Source organism: Phyllobates terribilis, unplaced genomic scaffold, assembly GCF_046119375.1.
Source record: "Phyllobates terribilis strain yellow unplaced genomic scaffold, ASM4611937v1 Scaffold_540__1_contigs__length_1147954, whole genome shotgun sequence".
NCBI classification, from domain to species: Eukaryota; Metazoa; Chordata; class Amphibia; order Anura; family Dendrobatidae; genus Phyllobates; species Phyllobates terribilis.
This window is the reverse complement of record NW_027363300.1, coordinates 26488-38600: the sequence shown is the minus strand read 5'-3', so window position 1 is coordinate 38600 and position 12113 is coordinate 26488. Positions and strand designations below refer to the sequence as shown.

General features: G+C 44.7%; 6 non-coding genes across 6 annotated transcripts; all 6 read right to left on the bottom strand.

Annotated features, from left to right (window-relative positions):
* Window positions 1-256: 256 nt before the first annotated feature.
* On the bottom strand, window positions 257-447 carry LOC141232810 (U2 spliceosomal RNA). The gene has a single exon (XR_012298988.1). It is a non-coding gene; the product is annotated as a U2 spliceosomal RNA (small nuclear RNA).
* A 1115-nt stretch (window positions 448-1562) lies between these two features.
* Window positions 1563-1752, bottom strand: LOC141232528 (U2 spliceosomal RNA). Its single transcript, XR_012298767.1, has one exon. It is a non-coding gene; the product is annotated as a U2 spliceosomal RNA (small nuclear RNA).
* Window positions 1753-7924: 6172 nt separating this feature from the next.
* On the bottom strand, window positions 7925-8115 carry LOC141232799 (U2 spliceosomal RNA). Its single transcript, XR_012298977.1, has one exon. It is a non-coding gene; the product is annotated as a U2 spliceosomal RNA (small nuclear RNA).
* A 1115-nt stretch (window positions 8116-9230) lies between these two features.
* Window positions 9231-9421, bottom strand: LOC141232787 (U2 spliceosomal RNA). The gene has a single exon (XR_012298966.1). It is a non-coding gene; the product is annotated as a U2 spliceosomal RNA (small nuclear RNA).
* Window positions 9422-10536: 1115 nt separating this feature from the next.
* Window positions 10537-10727, bottom strand: LOC141232775 (U2 spliceosomal RNA). Its single transcript, XR_012298955.1, has one exon. It is a non-coding gene; the product is annotated as a U2 spliceosomal RNA (small nuclear RNA).
* Window positions 10728-11842: 1115 nt separating this feature from the next.
* Window positions 11843-12033, bottom strand: LOC141232764 (U2 spliceosomal RNA). Its single transcript, XR_012298944.1, has one exon. It is a non-coding gene; the product is annotated as a U2 spliceosomal RNA (small nuclear RNA).
* Window positions 12034-12113: the final 80 nt, after the last annotated feature.

The following is a 12113-nucleotide window of genomic DNA, read 5'->3' as shown; positions in this document are numbered from 1 at the left end:
CTGTTTATCCAAAAGGAAGTAAAAAGGGAGAGCTAGAAAGAGAGCATTGCATCACATTACATGGCAATGCAATGCACAGTTGCTGAAGTTGAACCAAAATGAGCTTGTAATCTGGCTTCTGCAACTTTGAACATGAAAAATCCAATGAGGAGAAGAAAAGCAAAGCCAAAGAGTCCATCCCCAAATCCGACAAACAAGCAAAATGAACAAAAAACATTGAATTCAATTCTTTCTGATTTTAGAAACTGCATTAAAGAAGGGGTGCACCGGTCCTGGAGATACTGCAATACCAGGTCAATGCGTGGAGTGGACAGAGCAAGCTCTTTTTCCATCTCCCTGTTCTAAAAATCCATTTAATATATGGTCCCCAGATAGGGGACGTATCAGATATTAAACTGATAAGAACAGATACTACACTTGATCTTAGCCAAAAGGCCGAGAAGCGATAACCAGAATTGGTTTCAAACTACGGAGCCACCCAAGGATCCTGAAAAGTCCATTTGTGGAGATGAGCTCCTGGACTCCCGTTAAGAAGACATGTTGTCAACCTCTAGATCCCTTACATGCCTGCACTTTTCGGCTTGCTGCTGCTGCAATCCACGCGTTTTAGATCTGCATAACTCCACCTCTTTAAACACAGCACCTTCACCCCCTGCTGTTCCCACCCGCCTCAACACCGTTGGAAGGGAGGAGAACCAATTAAGGCGGGGGGTGGGGTGGAACGAGCAGCTGTCTACCCTTAGCAGGAGGGCTCCTGATTACATACCTCTCCTGCTGCTGCTGCTGCTGGCTGTCCAGCAGCAGACTGAAGGTGGCTGCTGCTGTGCACAGGTATATAAAGGCTCAGAGCCTATTATGACACGCGCAGCCAGCGTTCCATTGCCACATTCCATCTACTGCAGGCAGGATACCTGGCTGGCTGAATGTCGCTGAGAAGCTCACAGAGACCGCCATAAGCAACAGTTTAACAGAATGCCACAGACTAATCAACCAAACTTTTTGGGTTGGGTTCTCTTTTATAGTCTGCAGGCATTAAATGAAAGAAGTCAGTGTTCCAGCAGAAGGAGACAACGTTTCAGAAAAGGCATTGTAGCAAACCAAAAAAGAAATTTTAAGCGCAGCAGAGTAACCAGCGCACATACCTGTTAGCTCAGGTGAGTTTAAAAGGCTGCTGTTGATAACAAGGGCATTTGCTAAATAGATGGTGTGTGTGCAACAATATACTGAAAGGTCAATTATATTGAGCAGCTTATCTCACCACCTGTAGTTATTTAGGTGAAAGCTCCAAAATGCTTGCCTAATATTTCTGTTTATCCAAAAGGAAGTAAAAAGGGAGAGCTAGAAAGATAGCATTGCATCACATTACATGGCAATGCAATGCACAGTTGCTGAAGTTGAACCAAAATGAGCTTGTAATCTGGCTTCTGCAACTTTGAACATGAAAAATCCAATGAGGAGAAGAAAAGCAAAGCCAAAGAGTCCATCCCAAAATCCGACAAACAAGCAAAATGAACAAAAAACATTGAATTCAATTCTTTCTGATTTTAGAAACTGCATTAAAGAAGGGGTGCACCGGTCCTGGAGATACTGCAATACCAGGTCAATGCGTGGAGTGGACAGAGCAAGCTCTTTTTCCATCTCCCTGTTCTAAAAATCCATTTAATATATGGTCCCCAGATAGGGGACGTATCAGATATTAAACTGATAAGAACAGATCAGGTTTCAACATATTTTATTATGTGCGTAAAAGATGGTTTACAATCAAAAACAGCAACACAAATACATTATTAAAACACAGAATTCCACCCATAAAAACCCCATATACGATTAGCATCCCTCCTCCCAATACATTTGACATCCCTCAAGTAATAAATATACATCTGACTAAAAGCAATTTTAAGACAATCCTTCACAGAAATAGCATCACGTTTAAAAAGTAAAATATTGCGTGCCTTCCAAAGGGCGTCTTTAAAACAGTTAATCATACACCAACATATACAATACTGTTGAGGGGTCGGACATTTAAAAAGGCCATATAAAACATATTCATGGTTAAAATCTCTTAAACCGCAAGTCCATTTTAAAAGAATCCCAACTTTGTGCCAAAGTTCCTGTGCAAACGGGCAATTCCACATAAGGTGCAAGGTGGTTTCGTCATTAACACATGAGTCTCTGGGGCATTTGGCTCTGGCCACCAGGCCTCTCCTGTGTTGAAACTCTCTGGTGGGGAGGCACTGGTGGACCACCATCCATGCGATGTCCTTATGTCCATTTGCTAAAAATTTTCCGAAGACATTCTTCCAAACTTGCTTCGACCTCTCTTCTGAGAAATTTACTATGGGGGTCACATCTTCATTCCTCCTCAGAAAAGATAAAAGCTTCTTGCGGTCTTTAAAAATGTCCATTTTAAAATCACCAAGGCTATAAAATCGAACAGTCTTTTCTAAGATTGCTTGGTGTTTGGGGGGGCATAGTAAAACAGGGGAATTCAACGACAACTTAAACCATCTTTTAAAAATCATCCCACAAGTATATATTAAAAAATAACTTAGCGCACTATTACCATTAAAATGTTTGAAACAAAAGCAGAAATAATTTAAATACAAATAAATATGTAAGTCGGGGACATCCCTTCCGCCGTTCATTTTATTCTTCCTCATTATTTCTCGCCTTAATTTTTCCATTTTGGAGTTCCATAAAAACATAAAGATCATCCTAGTCATTTTTTTAATTAAAACATCAGAGGGGGGGTACACCATAGCTATATACAGTATGAGGGGTAACAACACTGATTTTATAATTAAAATTTTCCCCTCCATTGTTAGGGACCTCAAACCCCAAAATGATATTTTCTTTGACATTTTTTCTATGACATTCTCCCAGCTTTGAGTTCCCACATTCTCCTCGTTAAAAACAACTCCAAGAATTTTTACATTGTCTCGTTTTATAGTGAGCTGCGGGAGTTGGGCGGTGTCCCAGGATCCCAAAGTCAGACATTCAGATTTATTTAAATTAAGTTTAAACCCGGATGCCTGGGAAAAAAATTCAATGCGCAACACCGCCCTCCGGAGGGAAGCAGGGTCCACGCACACAACCGTCACGTCATCCATGTAGCCAAAGACTCTCACATCACTGCCACCTCCGCCAGGAACAGGAACCCCTCTAATCACTTTGTCTTTCCTTATTGCGCTCAGCAGGGGCTCCATGGCACAGATGAACAGGATGGGCGACAAGGGGCATCCCTGCTTCACTCCGGACTCAAGGGGAACTCCATCTGTTAAAAAGCCATTAAGAGAAATTTGACTAAAACAATTTTTATATAAAATCTTAATACAATTTAAAAGCATATTAGGGATACCCATTCTTTTTAAAACTCTAAAAAGAAATCTATGAGAGACTCTATCGAAAGCTTTTTCAAAATCTAGGGCTAAAAGAGCTACATTTTGACCCCGGTCTCTGGAATACCAAATTACATCCCTTAATACGTTTAAAACCTCTGAAATACTTCTGCCTGGTACACTACAAACCTGCTCAGGCTGGATTAGTTTGGCAATGACATTCCTGAGCCGGTTTGCAACCACCTTAGCAAGTACCTTGTAATCGACGTTTAGGAGAGTTATGGGTCTCCAATTCGCTAGAGCACTGCGATCACCTTTTTTATATATCAAAGACACCACTCCTCTCCTCCACGAAAATGGCAACTGTTCACAAATAAAAACTTCTTTAAAAAGCATAAAAAGGTCCTCTTTTAAAATGTCCCAAAAAGTAAGATAAAAATCTACAGGTAGTCCATCACACCCAGGTGCTTTGCCCTTAGAGAAACTTTTAAAAACATAAAATAATTCCTCTAAAACAATATCGCGTTCTAAAAACTCCTGGTCTGTAAAATTTAACTTAAAATCGAGATCATTAAGAGCATCAGATAAAAAGGACCCATCTATACACTTTTTACTAAAAAGATGCTTATAAAAGTTAAAAGTAGCATTCAACATTCCCTGCATAGATGTTTCACCCTCTAGATTTGTGATCACTTCTCTTTTATCCATGACTTTTTTGAAGAAGAAGCGAGAGCACTTCTCCCCCTCCTCCAAGTGCTGCACTCTAGAGTTAAAAATAATCTCTTTCCCCTTTGTGTCTATGCAGTTCTGAATTTCAGTTTTTAGGCCAGCAATATCATCTCCCACCTCCACCCCTAGCTCTTTGAATTTAAAAAGTGTTTGTAGTTTGGTGTTAAGATCACTAAAACATCTTTTTTTCTCTCTAGCTTTACGTCTCCCTGCTTTTATAAAAAACATTCTGACTTTTTTTTTCAAATTTTCCCACCAGGTTACCATAGGGGCATCAGAAGGTTTTTGTCGCCGCCAGGCTTGATAGGCTTTACCAAAGTCTTGTCGAATCAGAGGGTCCTCCAGCAGGTAAGTACTTAGACGCCAGAGGCCCCTGTTGACCCTCTGTTCATCCCGGTATTCTAGGTGCACCTCCAAGCCCTTATGGTCAGAAAATATATTTGATGTTAAAACACATTTTACAGGGTTAAAATCATCTGATAGGAAAATAAAATCGATCCTGGAGGACACCCCTCTTCCGGACCACGTATAACCAGGGTCCGTCGGCAGGAGTGACCTCCACGCATCGCATAATTTAAAATCAGTTATAAAATCTTTCAATAGATGACATGACTTATCCAATTTGCGTAAAGGGTCACCCCCCGCTCGTTGTTCACTAGCACAAAGACAATTAAAATCACCCCCTACGATCAGGGGAGATGACCCAGTACAGTACAATGGCAATATCCCAAATAAATTAATTCTCTCTTGCTTATCAGGGGAAGCATAAACATTCATTACACGTAGGGTAAAACCATTAAATTTAAAATGCACTAAAACCACTCTGCCTGGTACTATTTCTGTGACAGTATTTATAGCAATATTTCTCCCACGACAGAGGAAGCCCACCCCCGCTGACTTGTTGTCATTGGAGCCAGACCAGATGGAGGGCCCCAGTCTCCAATCTGTCTTGATGTCATTATAATTTAGTGCATGTTGTATCCCGCATTCCTGTAATAAACATATGTCAAAGTCAGTGGTTTCTAAGTACTTAAATAGAGCAGCCCTACGAACTGGGCTCTTTAATGACCTCACATTCAGTGAGACAAGTCTTAATGTGGGCATTCATAGGTCAGGGTGGTGGATCTTCCATGAGGACACCTGACTCAAAGCCCTGTATGCCAAATTGCTCCAGGACATCCGGGCTAGAGGACCCAAATGACTCGATATTCTGTGAGCCGGCGGTTGCCCCCTCGTAGGTCACGGTTCCCAGCCACATTCCAGGAGACGCTGGGGCTTCGACATTCCGTCTCTTTTTCGGGGCAGACTCCACTAGGTCACTGGTGCAGTCCTCCTCTTCCTCCACCTCCTCCAGGGGGAGAGACTGGTCCATCAGGATAAGATCACCAACACAGATTCCCTGATGTTCGTCACCTAGAAGCAAAGCCCCCTCATCTGGCTGGCTAATCGCCCTGGAAGATCCTGAGGCCATCGCTGCGTGGTCCCCTGTAGCCAACCGCACAGGGGCACCACCCTCCAGCCCAACAGGATCGGTATCGGGAACCATCGACACGGAGGATACCCTCCCAGAAGGAGGACCCCTCCGCTCCGGTCCATGCGAGGTCCGCCCATCGTTAAGGGACTTCGATGCAGAGGCCGCCCCAGTGGGGCCTCCGGCTCCCTGCTCCATCCCAGCCTTCTCGCCCTTCGAACCGCCCTCCGACGCCGGCCCGCCAGTGAAGACCGGCGGGCGCATCGGCTCAGCTGCAGAAGATGCAGCTTCTGCGTAAGTCCTGGTCCTGGTCCTGTTGGGGCATCCTCGGAACATGTGCCCCGCCTCACCACAAAGATTGCATTTCCTCCCAGCGGGACAGTCCTTCATTAAATGTCCGTAACAGCTGCAATTATTGCAGCGGTCTACTTTCCTGCCCGTGCAGGACGTTTGGGTATGACCCATTTGTCCACAGTTCCTGCAACATACCGGCATTCCAGGGTAAAATAAGTAGCCTCTGCTCTTACCGATCACAAATGTTGAGGGAGGGTGTAGCATTCCTCCCACTCCGCTTGGGTCCCTCTTTAGACGGGCCATGTACCTCCTCTTGCCGCACCAGAAGCCTACCGCGTTCTTCACAGTGCCCAGGTATCTCAGATCATCACAATGACGGATAAGGTAGGTCGAGATGTCTGCAGCCTCCACAAAGGGGTTCGGGAAATGCACCACGATAGGGATCTCGTCATAGGCATACAAGAGACAAAAGGTTAGTCCATCCAATTCATCTAAGTAGTTTTTCTCATTTACCTTTTGTACGAGTTGGTGACAGCATCCCTGGCTCTTGAAGGTGATGGTGTAAGTCCCCTTGTACTCATTGTCCTGGAAGCAGAATATGTCTTCCCGCCGAAACTCCAGAACTCCAAGCAGAATCCTATGGCAGATGTAGTCCAAGTTCTTCTCCGTCCTCGATCCTGCTCCAACTTCAATCCTCACGGTGTTCCGCATCCGGGCATCACCCGATGAATATGTGAGCGTTGCCGGCATCCTTCACTCAGGAACGTACCGACTCTTCTCTCTGAAAGGCGCAAGCCTTCATGGGATCCCTTCCCGTTGCTCCCGGACTAATCCTTCCTCCCAATAGCAGCAGGGGGGTTAAGTCCCTCCGAAGAGGAACGATACCCCCAGGCCGAGAGAAAGGGTACCAAGAGCACCTCACAGGCAAGACCACACAGGTAAACCTGATAGATCGTGCCAAAAGGCCGAGAAGCGATAACCAGAATTGGTTTCAAACTACGGAGCCACCCAAGGATCCTGAAAAGTCCATTTGTGGAGATGAGCTCCTGGACTCCCGTTAAGAAGACATGTTGTCAACCTCTAGATCCCTTACATGCCTGCACTTTTCGGCTTGCTGCTGCTGCAATCCACGCGTTTTAGATCTGCATAACTCCACCTCTTTAAACACAGCACCTTCACCCCCTGCTGTTCCCACCCGCCTCAACACCGTTGGAAGGGAGGAGAACCAATTAAGGCAGGGGGTGGGGTGGAACGAGCAGCTGTCTACCCTTAGCAGGAGGGCTCCTGATTACATACCTCTCCTGCTGCTGCTGCTGCTGGCTGTCCAGCAGCAGACTGAAGGTGGCTGCTGCTGTGCACAGGTATATAAAGGCTCAGAGCCTATTATGACACGCGCAGCCAGCGTTCCATTGCCACATTCCATCTACTGCAGGCAGGATACCTGGCTGGCTGAATGTCGCTGAGAAGCTCACAGAGACCGCCATAAGCAACAGTTTAACAGAATGCCACAGACTAATCAACCAAACTTTTTGGGTTGGGTTCTCTTTTATAGTCTGCAGGCATTAAATGAAAGAAGTCAGTGTTCCAGCAGAAGGAGACAACGTTTCAGAAAAGGCATTGTAGCAAACCAAAAAAGAAATTTTAAGCGCAGCAGAGTAACCAGCGCACATACCTGTTAGCTCAGGTGAGTTTAAAAGGCTGCTGTTGATAACAAGGGCATTTGCTAAATAGATGGTGTGTGTGCAACAATATACTGAAAGGTCAATTATATTGTGCAGCTTATCTCACCACCTGTAGTTATTTAGGTGAAAGCTCCAAAATGCTTGCCTAATATGTCTGTTTATCCAAAAGGAAGTAAAAAGGGAGAGCTAGAAAGATAGCATTGCATCACATTACATGGCAATGCAATGCACAGTTGCTGAAGTTGAACCAAAATGAGCTTGTAATCTGGCTTCTGCAACTTTGAACATGAAAAATCCAATGAGGAGAAGAAAAGCAAAGCCAAAGAGTCCATCCCCAAATCCGACAAACAAGCAAAATGAACAAAAAACATTGAATTCAATTCTTTCTGATTTTAGAAACTGCATTAAAGAAGGGGTGCACCGGTCCTGGAGATACTGCAATACCAGGTCAATGCGTGGAGTGGACAGAGCAAGCTCTTTTTCCATCTCCCTGTTCTAAAAATCCATTTAATATATGGTCCCCAGATAGGGGACGTATCAGATATTAAACTGATAAGAACAGATACTACACTTGATCTTAGCCAAAAGGCCGAGAAGCGATAACCAGAATTGGTTTCAAACTACGGAGCCACCCAAGGATCCTGAAAAGTCCATTTGTGGAGATGAGCTCCTGGACTCCCGTTAAGAAGACATGTTGTCAACCTCTAGATCCCTTACATGCCTGCACTTTTCGGCTTGCTGCTGCTGCAATCCACGCGTTTTAGATCTGCATAACTCCACCTCTTTAAACACAGCACCTTCACCCCCTGCTGTTCCCACCCGCCTCAACACCGTTGGAAGGGAGGAGAACCAATTAAGGCGGGGGGTGGGGTGGAACGAGCAGCTGTCTACCCTTAGCAGGAGGGCTCCTGATTACATACCTCTCCTGCTGCTGCTGCTGCTGGCTGTCCAGCAGCAGACTGAAGGTGGCTGCTGCTGTGCACAGGTATATAAAGGCTCAGAGCCTATTATGACACGCGCAGCCAGCGTTCCATTGCCACATTCCATCTACTGCAGGCAGGATACCTGGCTGGCTGAATGTCGCTGAGAAGCTCACAGAGACCGCCATAAGCAACAGTTTAACAGAATGCCACAGACTAATCAACCAAACTTTTTGGGTTGGGTTCTCTTTTATAGTCTGCAGGCATTAAATGAAAGAAGTCAGTGTTCCAGCAGAAGGAGACAACGTTTCAGAAAAGGCATTGTAGCAAACCAAAAAAGAAATTTTAAGCGCAGCAGAGTAACCAGCGAACATACCTGTTAGCTCAGGTGAGTTTAAAAGGCTGCTGTTGATAACAAGGGCATTTGCTAAATAGATGGTGTGTGTGCAACAATATACTGAAAGGTCAATTATATTGTGCAGCTTATCTCACCACCTGTAGTTATTTAGGTGAAAGCTCCAAAATGCTTGCCTAATATGTCTGTTTATCCAAAAGGAAGTAAAAAGGGAGAGCTAGAAAGATAGCATTGCATCACATTACATGGCAATGCAATGCACAGTTGCTGAAGTTGAACCAAAATGAGCTTGTAATCTGGCTTCTGCAACTTTGAACATGAAAAATCCAATGAGGAGAAGAAAAGCAAAGCCAAAGAGTCCATCCCCAAATCCGACAAACAAGCAAAATGAACAAAAAACATTGAATTCAATTCTTTCTGATTTTAGAAACTGCATTAAAGAAGGGGTGCACCGGTCCTGGAGATACTGCAATACCAGGTCAATGCGTGGAGTGGACAGAGCAAGCTCTTTTTCCATCTCCCTGTTCTAAAAATCCATTTAATATATGGTCCCCAGATAGGGGACGTATCAGATATTAAACTGATAAGAACAGATACTACACTTGATCTTAGCCAAAAGGCCGAGAAGCGATAACCAGAATTGGTTTCAAACTACGGAGCCACCCAAGGATCCTGAAAAGTCCATTTGTGGAGATGAGCTCCTGGACTCCCGTTAAGAAGACATGTTGTCAACCTCTAGATCCCTTACATGCCTGCACTTTTCGGCTTGCTGCTGCTGCAATCCACGCGTTTTAGATCTGCATAACTCCACCTCTTTAAACACAGCACCTTCACCCCCTGCTGTTCCCACCCGCCTCAACACCGTTGGAAGGGAGGAGAACCAATTAAGGCGGGGGGTGGGGTGGAACGAGCAGCTGTCTACCCTTAGCAGGAGGGCTCCTGATTACATACCTCTCCTGCTGCTGCTGCTGCTGGCTGTCCAGCAGCAGACTGAAGGTGGCTGCTGCTGTGCACAGGTATATAAAGGCTCAGAGCCTATTATGACACGCGCAGCCAGCGTTCCATTGCCACATTCCATCTACTGCAGGCAGGATACCTGGCTGGCTGAAAGTCGCTGAGAAGCTCACAGAGACCGCCATAAGCAACAGTTTAACAGAATGCCACAGACTAATCAACCAAACTTTTTGGGTTGGGTTCTCTTTTATAGTCTGCAGGCATTAAATGAAAGAAGTCAGTGTTCCAGCAGAAGGAGACAACGTTTCAGAAAAGGCATTGTAGCAAACCAAAAAAGAAATTTTAAGCGCAGCAGAGTAACCAGCGCACATACCTGTTAGCTCAGGTGAGTTTAAAAGGCTGCTGTTGATAACAAGGGCATTTGCTAAATAGATGGTGTGTGTGCAACAATATACTGAAAGGTCAATTATATTGTGCAGCTTATCTCACCACCTGTAGTTATTTAGGTGAAAGCTCCAAAATGCTTGCCTAATATGTCTGTTTATCCAAAAGGAAGTAAAAAGGGAGAGCTAGAAAGATAGCATTGCATCACATTACATGGCAATGCAATGCACAGTTGCTGAAGTTGAACCAAAATGAGCTTGTAATCTGGCTTCTGCAACTTTGAACATGAAAAATCCAATGAGGAGAAGAAAAGCAAAGCCAAAGAGTCCATCCCCAAATCCGACAAACAAGCAAAATGAACAAAAAACATTGAATTCAATTCTTTCTGATTTTAGAAACTGCATTAAAGAAGGGGTGCACCGGTCCTGGAGATACTGCAATACCAGGTCAATGCGTGGAGTGGACAGAGCAAGCTCTTTTTCCATCTCCCTGTTCTAAAAATCCATTTAATATATGGTCCCCAGATAGGGGACGTATCAGATATTAAACTGATAAGAACAGATACTACACTTGATCTTAGCCAAAAGGCCGAGAAGCGATAACCAGAATTGGTTTCAAACTACGGAGCCACCCAAGGATCCTGAAAAGTCCATTTGTGGAGATGAGCTCCTGGACTCCCGTTAAGAAGACATGTTGTCAACCTCTAGATCCCTTACATGCCTGCACTTTTCGGCTTGCTGCTGCTGCAATCCACGCGTTTTAGATCTGCATAACTCCACCTCTTTAAACACAGCACCTTCACCCCCTGCTGTTCCCACCCGCCTCAACACCGTTGGAAGGGAGGAGAACCAATTAAGGCGGGGGGTGGGGTGGAACGAGCAGCTGTCTACCCTTAGCAGGAGGGCTCCTGATTACATACCTCTCCTGCTGCTGCTGCTGCTGGCTGTCCAGCAGCAGACTGAAGGTGGCTGCTGCTGTGCACAGGTATATAAAGGCTCAGAGCCTATTATGACACGCGCAGCCAGCGTTCCATTGCCACATTCCATCTACTGCAGGCAGGATACCTGGCTGGCTGAATGTCGCTGAGAAGCTCACAGAGACCGCCATAAGCAACAGTTTAACAGAATGTCACAGACTAATCAACCAAACTTTTTGGGTTGGGTTCTCTTTTATAGTCTGCAGGCATTAAATGAAAGAAGTCAGTGTTCCAGCAGAAGGAGACAACGTTTCAGAAAAGGCATTGTAGCAAACCAAAAAAGAAATTTTAAGCGCAGCAGAGTAACCAGCGCACATACCTGTTAGCTCAGGTGAGTTTAAAAGGCTGCTGTTGATAACAAGGGCATTTGCTAAATAGATGGTGTGTGTGCAACAATATACTGAAAGGTCAATTATATTGTGCAGCTTATCTCACCACCTGTAGTTATTTAGGTGAAAGCTCCAAAATGCTTGCCTAATATGTCTGTTTATCCAAAAGGAAGTAAAAAGGGAGAGCTAGAAAGATAGCATTGCATCACATTACATGGCAATGCAATGCACAGTTGCTGAAGTTGAACCAAAATGAGCTTGTAATCTGGCTTCTGCAACTTTGAACATGAAAAATCCAATGAGGAGAAGAAAAGCAAAGCCAAAGAGTCCATCCCCAAATCCGACAAACAAGCAAAATGAACAAAAAACATTGAATTCAATTCTTTCTGATTTTAGAAACTGCATTAAAGAAGGGGTGCACCGGTCCTGGAGATACTGCAATACCAGGTCAATGCGTGGAGTGGACAGAGCAAGCTCTTTTTCCATCTCCCTGTTCTAAAAATCCATTTAATATATGGTCCCCAGATAGGGGACGTATCAGATATTAAACTGATAAGAACAGATACTACACTTGATCTTAGCCAAAAGGCCGAGAAGCGATAACCAGAATTGGTTTCAAACTACGGAGCCACCCAAGGATCCTGAAAAGTCCATTTGTGGAGATGAGCTCCTGGACTCCCG